Source organism: Cryptomeria japonica, chromosome 5 (genome assembly GCF_030272615.1).
Source record: "Cryptomeria japonica chromosome 5, Sugi_1.0, whole genome shotgun sequence".
In the NCBI taxonomy this organism is placed as follows: Eukaryota; Viridiplantae; Streptophyta; class Pinopsida; order Cupressales; family Cupressaceae; genus Cryptomeria; species Cryptomeria japonica.
The window spans coordinates 910,637,345-910,651,099 of NC_081409.1; the positions used below are offsets into that span (position 1 = coordinate 910,637,345).

Sequence of the window (13,755 nt, forward strand, 5' to 3'; positions counted from 1 at the left end):
GCAATTTGTTGTACCTGACTCACACTCATCCTGATGTTTCCTTTGCGGTTGGCCTTGCCTCTCGATTCTCCCATGATCCTCATGAGATTCATTGGCAAGCAGCCAAACATATTCTGCGGTACATTCAAGGCTCTAGTTCTCATGGCATTCACTATACATCAGGGGACCCTCATATTGTTGGCTACACTGACTCAGATTGGGCTGGTGATGTCACTGATCGGAAGTCTACTTCTAGCTTTGTTTTCTGTCTTGGCTCTGGTCATATCACATGGTCTTGCAAGAAGCAGACTACTCATGCATCATCATCTATAGAGGCTGAGTACCAAGCTGCTATGCTCGCCAGTCAGGAGATCTTATGGCTTTGACAGTTGATGACTGAGTTAGGTTTTCCTCCTGATAGTCACACTGTTCTTTGGTGTGACAATCAGAGTGCTATTCATATTTCTCGCAACCCGGTAGAGCATCAGCGGATGAAGCACATTGAGCTTCACATGCATTTCATCCGCCAGTTGATTCAGGATGGTTTTCTCATTCTGGAGTACATTCCCACTGCCGAGCAGGTTGCAGACATCTTCACGAAACCTTTTGCATCGCCACGCTATCTTTAGTTGTGCTCTATGCTTGGGGTGAAGGAAGTTGTCCTTAGGGGGTCTTTATGAGGCCTTCCTTCCTTCTTCTTCTTTCAACATGTTCTTTTATCTCTTTTTGGAGAGGAGTTTTTCCCACTAGGTTTTCTCCTTTTCTTTGTTTCATAGAGATTTCATTGTATTTGGGTACCTGATCGGGCCTTGTTGTCGGGACCCATCTTTCCTGCTTTTAGTAGTTGTTCTAGGCTTTAGCTTCTCCCTAATCCTAGTTAAAGGGGGGGTGTTAGAGTAATTGGGTATTTACTTGATTAATTAAACAACATTTGTTTAATTCTTTAAGTTCCCTATTATCTTTTTACACTTAAGCTAACATTAGGTGCACAATAATTAATTCTTTTATTGATTATTACCTAGGTTTTCCCTTTTAGGGTTTCTTGACCTATTAGAGGTTATTTTTCTTTTCTTTGTATCATTATGACACTACACATTTTTGGTGAATATTGAACTCTCCTCTTTTGAGCATATTTTCCTTTGTTTTTTGCTCTGCAGATTGTTCTTGCTTCATTGCTTCTCCTTGTGACAAATTGTTTTAGCTTGTAGAAGATCTTTAGGATCCTGTGGTGTTGTGTTTCTCAACTCCAATATCGCCATCTCCACAAAACCAAACAAGAAGAATTACATATAATGCAAAATTAAAAAACCCAAATCCACATAGTAAACAAAAATCTTTAAAATAGTAAAAAATTAAATATTGCGTCAACTCATTTTTGTGATTGTAATTGTGACCCATAAAATCTAGATTCATAAAATACATTTGCAACCTACAATGGTTGTTAACTTTTGATGGCTAATGGTAGTTAATTTGTTTGTGACTTGGATAATGGTGAACTAATGATAGTTGTTAAGTACCCACTTAATTGAAACACAAAAGGTAACTATGATAAGCCATGTAGTGTAATGGTGGGATAGATAGAGAAGTCTAGTGGATGACAAAGTCAATTTAGTATAATATAATAATTGAGCCCCACCTTCCTATATGTTAGTTAAGAGGGACCAAGAAGGAGATACAATAACCAAACTCTGAATTGCATAAAATCTAGAGGAAATCAATCAAAAAGTGCATAAGAACAACATTCAAAATTAAATTATAAATAAGATTTAAAATGAAATATATAGTCCATGATTTCTTGGTTTGTTGTTAAGTTGAATGATTCTAAATGAGTTTACAAAAGATTAAGTCTTGTTAAAGGTTTGACACCATAAAGATGAGGCCAATTGGATACCTATTAGACTTATCTTGAATACTTTAATGCTAAAAGTTTCTTATGGATTGTTGGTTTTTATATCTTTAAATTGCACTGAATCTTTTTTGTTTTTGTATTCATTAATCTAACAAGACCACTACACAAATATGTGTTGCCATAATAGTTCTTAGACCACATTCTCCTTTTATTAATACATGTTTCCAATCTTCAATTAATTGTAGGACCATTTAAAACTTTTAGAGACACTCCTATTACTTAATTTACATGTATTTTCCTTTCTGATTAAAGTGATTACTTCATTTGACATTAGGACCTACAGTTTGTTAATCACTATAAACTTTACATTGTAAAATAATTTTTTTCTCTAATTCAATTGTCCTAGCTATATAAAAGGCATATAGCCTCTCCCCCATTTTCTTTGTGTCTTTTCTATGTATTTTGCTTTGCAAATTCCCAAATGGATTGTGAATATCTTTAGTCTCTAAATGATATTTTTCCTTAAATAAAGCTTTTGATAGTGACCACATAAATTGATTAAACTCATCTTGCATAATCATAAAATTTATCCATAATACATATCTTTATATCTTTCTTGATTTAGGCAAGCATTCTAGTTAATTTCATTTATTACTTTGCTTCATTTAAATCTTTTTTCTCATGTTCACAATTTTGTTTTGTAACCTTAAGCCATCTATTTCTCTCCATCCACTCATTTTTTAAACATCCTACAAGACGAGACAAACCATAGTAGTTACCTTTTACATATGTTGAATGCCTCTTAAATAATACACATTAATGCATACCTTCGAAATCTTGCATTTATATTCCTTCTCTTATGGGTTCTTTACTTCGGAGTTTCTTCAAAGATTGAAGAATTCTTTTTGGTTATGAGAATGTTTTCTTTTGTAAGAGGTTGTTGATTGGATTGCACTATTATTTTTTCTCTTTTCTAGTCAAGAAAGGCTTTGGGCTATCGCATAATTCTAATTCTGTTGTAGAGTCTTTAAGCACTATATCTATTATCCTTTCTATCAATTTTTTTGAGAAAATACATAATCCACAATATTTGTTCCATTTCGAGTTTTACATATATTTTCTAGAATTTTTTTCACATACTTAACCATTACAAATAATAAAATCATATATACCACATAAAGTCAAAAATTCATCACCAAAATAGTCAATGGCCCTTATATCCTCTAAATACCTATCTCCTAATAGTTTTCCTCTTATCCTAGCCACAAAAAGATTGTTATCTTTCTTACCACTTAACATTTGAGTTTGATCATTTCTTTTTATTGAATTGAAATCCCTTAGAAGAATAGCCTCTAGCCTGAGAGTACAACAATATGTTTTTCTTTAGAGTTGTGTATGGGTCCTTACCATCCATTCTAAAGTTAGACAAAATAACAAATTGCAATGTTAATACATCTTCCATTTTCAATTAGTTAAATTCAAATTTTGCATCTAGTTCATTATCAGTTGTTCAAATAGTGTGCATCTATATTGTACTACCATTAGAATCTAGGTTGCATTTATTGCAAAAGTTATAGATGCATTGCCTTACAATGTACACATGACAATATTAGAAAGCTATAGATCACAATCATGTCAAGTGAACTTTATCAAACAAATGACTCATTTCAAGCATTATATAAACCATAAATTGCAAACAAGATATCAATTTCTCATCCATACAAACTTCAAAAATAACATTTGTATATGACTACATTGCCTATAATCTTTGTAATATCATATTTGAAGTCTTGTAAGCCCTCGGTTTTAGAGGTAAAGATGATAGAGAAGAGAAACAATCATGTTCATTTTTTAATGGTCTTGTTAGTGCCAAACCTAATTATATACAATCTCTAATTGAAAAAATTTGTCAAATGTATGACCCAAAAATAAGTAAGAAGTTATTAATAAAACCATATGGTTACTCTAATCACGCATTGTTTACTATGGCGAAACAACCTAAAATTAAAGGTTTAATAAAATAATGCTTACGCAATTTAATAAAAAACAACACTATTTTTTTGGGGTAAAAATGTGGCAATGTAATCACCATTCATAACTTGATCTATTTGTTAAAAATGTAGGCCCTAATTTCAATTACTTGTTATTTGGCAAAAATCACTATAACAATAATCTATGCTAGAAGTGCTCTACTGAGACCATTAAAATTCCCATCCAAGTAATTGTGATAACTTAAATCTCTTTTCATGGGTTCTTCCCATAGTGTCTTGGTAAAGTGGTGGTGGTGTTGTTGTGGCGGTGTTGTTGTTGTGGAAACCAAGGTTCAAGCCCCCGTTGGGACTTTGTGATCATGGGTTTGTGCCTTCACTGATCCACGGTGCTCATAGGTTTGAGCCTGAGCTATGATAAATGGGAATGAGGTCCCCCATTTGTGACCTCATTGATTTATAGCTCCAATTCAAAAGCGTTTCATGTGGGGTCAGAGGGTGTGTCATGTCAGCATCACCAGCCACATTTAAAATTTAACCAAACACTTCTTTTAAAAAAACTTAAATCTCTTTTCCTTGTACATATACTCCTAATTCTCCCATGTTTTACTCATGCCACAAGTAGGGTCAAGACTACTTCCAAACAAGACTAGCTCCTCTTTCAATAGAAAACCATTTACACTTTCTAAAGACTATGAGGCCTTCCAACATACTAGACTATTTATCATAACTACGAAAAAGGCCATCGATGATATGCTTCAAGAACATGGTTTATGAGATCATATTGAAGAGAGGTCATTGCATATAACTTTTTCATATTGTTGGAATATTAAGGTTTACTTATTATAATAATGTCACCTTAATGACTTCATAATTTTTTTAATTATTGTTGTTGTTAAATAATTAGTTCCCATAGATAGTTTGAGGTAGCTTTAGGAGGTTAAAAAAACATGATGATTTATAAACATTTGCACAATTCATTATAAAATATCTATGAATTTAATAATATTATTATTATTCTACATATATTATTGTTGTCGTTATGAGTTTGATCTCTAGCAATGTTTTCACTACCGTTTTCTAACACATCTACTCTAAATTGATAGATCACCATCTCCACAAAACCAAACAAGCAAAATTACATATGATGCAAAATTAAAATATCCAAATCCACATAGTAAACATAAATATTTGAAATAATAGATAATTAAATATTATTTCTACTAATTTTAATGATTGAATTATAGATTGTCATGTGAAAAACTTTGACAAATGATAGATTGCATTTTTTTTAGATTACCATAAATTCATGATTTAAATGAGCCAAAAAATATAGTTTCAAATGAATTTGGATCCATAAAATATAGTTGTGACCTATAATAGTTGTTAAACTTTTCATGACTAATGGTTTGATTTGTGCATAATGGCTAATGGCATACTGATGATAGTTGTTAAGTTCCCACCTAGTTGACATGCAAAAGGTGACCATGATAAGCCATGCAATGTGATGGTGTGATAAACAAAGAAGTCTAGTGGATGACAATGGCCGTTTAATATAATATAATAATTGAGCCTCACCTTCTTATATGTTGGTTAAGAGGGACCAAGTGGGAGGGACTATAACCAAGCTTTGAATGGCATTAAATCTAGAGGATATTGATTAGAAAGATTATGTGTATAAGAACAACATTCAAAATTAAATTATAAATAATATTTAAAATGAAATATACAATCAATAGATTCTTGACCTATTGGTAAGTTGAATGATTCTAAATGATTGTACCAAAACTTAAACCTTGTTAACATCATAAAGATGAGATTAGGACTGATGGACTGGATACCTATTAGACTTTACTTGATAAATTTATTGCTAAAAAATTATTATGGATTCTTGTTGCTATAGGATTCTTGTTGATTTTTAAATCTTTGAATTGTTGAATCTTTGTTTGTTTGACTCATTGTTACCATAATAGTTCTTACACCGCATTCTCCTTTTATTCTCCTTTTATGAATACTTGTTTCCTATCTTCAATTAATTGTAAGACCAATTCAGATTTTTAGTAATATTCCTATTCCTTAATTTACATGCATTTTCCTTTATAATTAAAGAGATTACTCCTTTTGACATTAGGGCTTGCATAATCTTGAAATCATTAAACTACTTGGGTCATCTTTGTTAGCATACTCTTCGACTTTGTTAATTGCTATAAACTTTATATTGTTAAATAAAGTGTTTCTCTAATTCAATTGTCCTAGTTGTATAAAAGGCATATATCCTCTCCCCCATTTTCTTATTCTCTTTTCTATATATTTTGATTTGTGAATTCACAATTGGATTGTGAAAATTATTACTCTCCAAATGATATTTATCCTTAAATAAGCATTTTGATAGTGATCACATAAATTGTTTAAACTCATTGTATAATCGTAAACTTTATCCATGATAAATGTCTTTATATCTTTCCTTTATTTAGGCATGCATTCTAGTTAATTTCATTTATTACTTTGCTCCATCCAAATCTTTCTTCTCATGTTCCCAATTTTTTGGGGGCAACCTTAATCCATCTATTTCTCTGTATCCACTCATTTTGTTAAACATCCTAGGAGACAAGACAAACCATACAACTACCTTTTGAATGCCTCTTAAATAATACCCATTAATACATACCTTTGGAAACCTTTTGGAAGCAACGAAAATTGCCTTCCAACTCCACTACTCTTTCTTAGTATTCGCCTTTGACAATGTTCTTTGGGCCCTGAAATAAACCATATTCAAACTCGGTTTATATCGTTAATTAGAATTTGAAAAAACAAATTAGATCCGATTAAATGATTTATTAAATCTGCCTAACTGCAAAACATGATTCCTTCTTATTATTGAAATCGAAAAATTAAATAGAAAATACCAAACAAAACAACTATATAACTTGGTTTTTATATTCATCAAATGATACATATTTATGCAAACTATGAGACAACTACCTGCCTATAAATCTACTAAACAGATTGACAACTAGCTGAGAAAAGGAGGACAACAAATTGAAGGTGTTTGAAATCAAATTGAACACCTCAGCTGTTATTAACACCTATTGCAAACACGTCTAGTTTTATTATCCAATTCCATTATATCCCAACACCCCCTCTTAATGCTACAACATCAAACTAACTAACGACATCAGACTAACAAACACATTATGTAGAAGCTATTCTTTGAAAACAATTCGCATATCAGTAAGACATCTTCGACAAGCTACTCCCCACCTGCATCAAGCCACTCCCTAACTACAGGTATGGTCACATAGCTGTCATTCAAGTTCCCAACATCATTGGACACTATTTGCACATGAAATGTCTCATCACCCTCGTAAGGATATAATGTTGAACTTCTAGATTTTGGATCCTCCTCTAAACTATTGGACACCAATCCTCAAATGTATGTTTCATAACCCCAATGAAATATAGTTTCTTCGATCCACAAGCATCTCGAATTTTTTGAGCATCTAACTATTCTCTATGCATCCTTCCTGTCTTCAAAGCATTGGCCTCTTCAAAATAGAACAAGTTCTTCATCTTCAATGATGTCATCATCACTAAGAATATCCGGTGGTTTCTCAACGACAGCAATGTTTAATAATTCTTTAACTTTGCCTTTGAGTATACTGCAAGCTCAAGCTGAGAATCTTCTCCTGAATCTCTTGTAATTGCTCTCTTTTCTTCAACTAAGAGCACTGAAATCACATCTTCTAAAGTCTGTCAAGACATCTGTCTGAGAGTAAATATAACATTACTATATTTTAAAGGCAAACTATTTAACAAGATAGCTTTAGCATTGCCTTTATCAACCACAACACCAACCTCTGCTAGCTGTTTAAAGAGAGATCTCAAATTGCTTATGTTGTTAGACATGGTAATTTCATCAAACATCTTGAATTTAAATAATTGCAACTTCAAAGAAAACTTTGCATTTGTTTCTTTTGCTCCAAACAACTTATTTAGTTCATCCCAAATTTCTTTAGATGATTTTTCGAAATCAACAAGATGTGGTCTGAATCTGAAAGAGAAAGGCCTATAATGGACTTTGCTTTGTCATCTCCGTTTTCCCAATCAATCTTCCTTTTAGCATTTGTAGATACTACTTTGGTGCCATTCATTATACCCCTAAACTTTTGTTCATCAATTGCATTTGTATTTTCACCTTCTAGGTGTGAAAATTATGACCATTATATTTTTCTAGGTACATCCATTCTCAGATACTTCTGATGAAAAACAACAAAATACCTTTGTTAATGTTTCGTAGCAGAAAGATTTGCAGTAGCAGTAGATTTACACCCTCACAAACTGGCAGCAGCTTCTTCTCTAAATTTGTGTCGTTCTTCTTACAGTTCTTCACATGGCAGAAAAGTTCTCACTCGAGTCAGGTATCCTTACATCAATCTGTGCTCTTGCTGCAGCCTTCTCCTTAGTAGAACAAACATGGAGCTTACCACTGTTAAAATTCCATCCACACTAAAACAATATAGAAACAACTTAACAAAACAAGGAGAAGACAGAGTAGACCATAGGCTCTGATACCTAATCAGAAAATTAAACGGAAAATACCAAACAGAACAGCTAGAACAGCTAAAATAACTCGGTTATTGTATTCATCAAATGATACATTTTTATGCAAACCGTGAGACAACTACCTGCCTCTAAATCTGCTAAACGGATTTACAACAAAGTGATGCAGATTGACAGCTAACTGAAAAAAGGAGGACAGCAAACTGAAGGTGTTTGAAATCAAATTGAACACCTCAGTTGTTATTGACACCTATTGCAAACACGTATAGTTTTATTATCTAGTTGGAGCATTATATTCCGACAGTGGCGGCACCTCAATGATCAAAATGTTCTAAAATTCAGGATTTTGATCGGGGTCCCAAGTCCCATTTGGACTCAGCCGAGTGTTGAGGAAATTACAGTAGTACTGTCTCTTTTTCAGTTTTTTCATCAGCCCTGTGAGTTGGCATACTACTAAGGAGATTGTCAAACAGCTTTTAGAGAGTAATAGCTTATACTAGTGTATCAATTATTTGGGGGTCATCAAATCCTTTCATATACTAACAATGATATTTCTGAGATGCATTCACAGGGTTAGCTTTGGGGCAACTTATTTACAAGTTGTTAAAGGAAAAAAGAGCTCAAATTTAAGCATTAGTTCAAAACGATATAGCTGTGTTAAATTTGGGAACACTATTGTTTTAAATCCATGACCAATCTTTCAGGTTTATACTTGTTAAAGGAATAAGATTTAGAAAAAATTTAAAAACACAAATCCATGATCAACTATCCATAAAAAGAGAGAAGGATGGCAGCTATAATTTATTCATGATATATAGTGGTTTTGATGTAAATGAAAAAGTTCAAGCAATCAAGTAGGATTCTTTTTGAACTAAGAAGATGACATATTGTTTTCCAAAAGTTCTCTGCGATTTTTTCCCAAATAGCAGTTAGAGTAAATAGTCCAAAACAAAATGCAAGGACCGCACACACTTTCCTGAACACAAATGATCATTAGTGATATCGATATACTAATATATACACTTTCAATTTGAGGTCGTGTTGTACGCAGTCACATATGGTAGGATAAGAGCTGTCTGTAAATTCTTAGATTATTGTTGAACATTTTGGATTCAACAATAAAAGAGTAGAAGCCACTGCCTAATAAAATGATATGATCCATTACTTTATTATAAAAAAAGGTTGTGTTTTTTGCAGTGAGTTGAATTAAGTTGTGTTTTATCAGGAAATATGCATCAATGAATTTGACTAAAGCTTTCCGTTGAATCCTGATAAAACATTCCATGACATTATTTAATTAGTTAATTAACTGATTGAATAGTTAATTCATGAATCTAAGTTCTAACAACTAACCATGACTAAGTTTGTGGACAATTGCCTCTCAGGTGTGGCTGAGTTTAAAACCATCATACCTATTCAAATTCTTCAGCCTCCTCTAAATCTTTGTCCAACCTCCCCAAGTCTTGCCGTTCCAACAGCCAATCAAAGCTGGAACCTTATTGTCCTTGATGCGGATTATGTGATTAGTTATATGCATCCATTAGAAGCAACTGCTTTACATTACCACATTGTAGGTCACGGACATGCTCTTTAGTTCTTGTTTGAAACATGCGGTATTAGTCATTCAAGAATTTCTGGATAGCTCTTAGCCTACAGTATATACACTACATCAAGTGTTTTTCCCCAAGCAATTGATTGGTAGATCATTTCTCATCATATCAAGATTCAAGAGTAACAATCAATGCACAAAATATTTCTTGAAAATTAGCAGCAAGAAAAAAAATGAATTTGCCACCAATCACTGTAACACATCACTAAGGAAATATTATTTAGATAATCCCAGTTATTCATAATTTCACATAACACAATTTTAGGTTGGATCATCTGGCTCTTGAAAGTTTTTTGAATATCTATGTTATGCAAAAGGAATGCATAGATAGTTCTTCTATCATCTTTGAATATCAACTAGTTTGAAAGTTCACCAGGAATTGGATCCATTTCAAAAAAATACAACATCAAATTTCTTTAAGAACATAAGCTTAAAGCATGAGTTCCAATACTTGTAATTCACTTCAAACACAAATGTCATGTCTTTCAAGTCCTAAAAGAAACCCATTTGTGCTCTAGTAGTGGTTATAACTTATAATATTGAAATACAAACAGGAAGAATAATAAAAGGGGTGAGAGGCCAATTAGAGCAAGGTCTGGTATTGTCAAGTGGGACCCTAGAGGTCTTAGCTTATCTCTTGTTTGTTAAGTTTGGCAGCTTGGCTGCAGTTGCACCTCACTCCTTTTTGTCTTGTTGAGTAGTTTGGTTTGTCTCATTGCTCACAGTACATGTTTCATCTACCTTATTTCTTTGTTGTTGTACAAGGGTTCAGACCCTTAAAATCCCACTTATCAATATCAAAAACAAATAAGGGGTGAGTTTGAGCGCTCTGAATTCACTTTAAAGATTATTGACATAACTAATGCTTTGGGCCATGCACTTTCCATCGGACTGGACTATTTTCCCAATAAGAAAATGCAACTTAAATACATTAAATAAAAATTCCCTGTACTCATTTTTCCATTTTTTGCAATTTTATTTTGCTGATAACATAATTTCACCATTACTTTTCATTATAAGAACACCAGCATGATAATTCCAATCCTCTGAGTACTATGACAATCGTCCAGCCCATGTTGGAGGTAAGCAGCACATCAACTGAACATATGGTAGGTATGTAACCTTTGGATAAAATCTCCTTGACTTGTCTATAGGATATCAAGACTTAAACTAGAAAAAAGCATAATTCTAAGGTCTATTATGCTAGTTTGTTTGTATAATAGTCAACCATGGTATTCTAAAGGTAGCTGAAGCATAACATTTTTTTACATACCACAATTTTTGATGACGAGATTAATACTCTTGTTTCCAAATATTTTTACTGTTCACATTAAACGGGTTCAAGTTCATAAGAAATTGTTTCATCTCTTGCTTTATGAGGGGTGGTTAAAGTTGAAAATCTTAAAAGTTGTGATTTAATGAATACATTGTATAACTCAGCTGAAAGAGGAAAAATTGTATAGAAAATTGATAGCTAGTCAGTACGATGGGCTGATATCTATCTATCCATACTCAGAGATGAGTCCAAAAGGGCATTTCAGACAGCCAATATATCGTTTCAGGAAAACCATTGATTTTGTTTTATATATAATTTCTGCATCCATTCAATAAGCCCTTCATGCCAACATTCTCTTGTAAGAATACCATACAACATTTGATCCTTTGGACCTGTAATTACATTTCTCATAAATAGTGTTAGCTTTGCTAATGCATAAAGAACAATAGATAAATCTGAAAAAATGGCAGCAATATTATGAATCTCATAAGGTTATTACAAGCCCTAGTATCGGTAAACAAATTTGTCACTGCATCTTTGATGTCATTCACCCAATGAGCAGCAACAAATATTCTAACAATTGGAGAAATTGTTATAAATTAACAACTTCCTCTATGTTTGAGAGGGGTGGTTGTTGAACACCCAGCAAAACTGAGAGTGGGGGGTGAATCAATCTGGAACTTGAAAAACAGTTGTTAATTAACTTATTCAATATCAACACTTTAACCATCAACACATCAAACAAAAACACATGAACACTAGATATACGTGGAAAACCCAAACAGGGGAAAACCACATTGAGATTCTAACTCACAATATGAATAACAATGTTTACAACATTTTAGGCTTGTAGCCAAGGAGCACCAACACCTAAAGGACTTGCAGAACTAAGGTGCACTACCTTAGCCAAATACGAAAGGACTTGTGCAGCTGAAGAACACTTCTTTAGGACAAGATACAAACTGCTGAAGGACTCACTGTCAATCAGCAACGAATGAAATAGCTGAACTGAAAATGAGAAAGATTCTCCTAATCATGAAATTGTCCTTGAACAGTAATCAAGCGACCAATAACATGGCAAAAATCTCTGACAATCTCCATTGTCACAACACTCTGTCTGACAGAATATATCAGCTTCAAAGCTCTTTCCACACTAATTTTCGCATCACCACACACTCAAATCTGCTTGGAAATCATTTGCATACACTTCTCACACAATTCACTTCTCATCCATACTCAATTCATCCTTCCGCACATCTAATATATGAGATACAACATTGAAATCCTAAACAAGGGTCGGCTAAGACAATATTACATAGAATAAACCACCCAGACCAAAAGTACTTATATTGGTCCACTCTAGGAGAAAGAGGGAACCAAAACATAGCATAACACATCATCCCATGAACAATTCGACAATCTACACATGCTAACACATTCCAAAAGACGTTACAAAACATAACATGTAGATAAAATCAATCAGTCGGCCATATAGTCACTTCCAATGCAAAATACTCCATGCGGATCTCCACAAACCAAAGTGAGACCCAAATAATCACCTCAACACATCTTCCAGCACATATCCGGACCAAAAGAACTTGATCCACTAAATCGCAATGCAATTAACATCATATCCGGAGGGCACCAAAAACATTCTGAACCACACTAAATATAGGATGACATAACCAACAACAAAAGAGTATCTGGACCAAACTCTATCCAGTTAACCAAGGTCTAACAAAGCATATCCAAACTAATAACCATCCGGATAACCAAGTTTGACATCAATGATAACCATACAAATTCATGCTTCTAACAATCTCCCCCTTTGTCATTGATGGCAACACCAATATGTTAGAATCAGAGATCACTGAGAGGGGAGGATGAATCAGTGATCTGCCAGAAATCAAATCCACAAACTTATTCTTTATCCACCAGTTAGAAATGCATAACAGAAAAGAACATAAACATGCAACAAATAAACCACAAATCCACAACACTGAAATTTTTACATGGAAACCCGGAAAGGGAAAAACCACGGTGGGGCTGTGTTGACGTGTATTTTGTACACTATCAAACACAGAATAAAATACCCAAGGGTACCTTATCCTCTCTTGAGTAAAGTCTCCGAATGCTGAAGATATCGCGAAAAGGATCAATCGGGATGACTTCAAGGTTCTTGTATGTAGGGTCTCTACGTGTGGATAAGCTCTCTGTGGTATGATGTGATTTGCTGGAATCACAAGGGGACTTACATTTGATGATTGAACCTCTGATTTGCTTTGAATATTGCTGGAACACAGAATTTCACTAGCTTTGATTTGAAAAAAAGGGAAAAAAGACGAGGGCGAGGAGAGGATCTAATCCTAATACTAAGAATGTAGGAGCAATGAATGATCTTTGATGAAATTCTAACTAAGTCTTGTTTTGACATCGCAGGACCATCTCCACAAGGCTAGTGCAATCTTCGAAGGAAAGCTTTATGATGTTCCAA

General features: G+C 33.5%; 1 protein-coding gene across 8 annotated transcripts in view; it reads right to left on the reverse strand.

Moving 5' to 3' along the window:
* Positions 1–6,175: 6,175 nt before the first annotated feature.
* LOC131066220 (uncharacterized) overlaps positions 6,176–13,755 on the reverse strand; it is a 48,399-nt gene continuing 40,819 nt past the window's right edge. The window contains exons 2-3 of one of the 8 annotated variants that reach the window (XR_009111635.2): positions 8,095–8,268; positions 6,176–6,572 (exon numbers count right to left, since the gene is read on the reverse strand). The gene's annotated coding sequence lies outside the window, so the exon portion shown is untranslated. Of the gene's footprint in view, positions 6,573–6,766; positions 7,583–8,094; positions 8,275–11,426; positions 11,654–13,755 lie in introns of those variants that run through there. The other 7 variants (XR_009111636.2, XR_009111639.2, XR_009111637.2 and 4 more) reach the window with 7 other exon arrangements.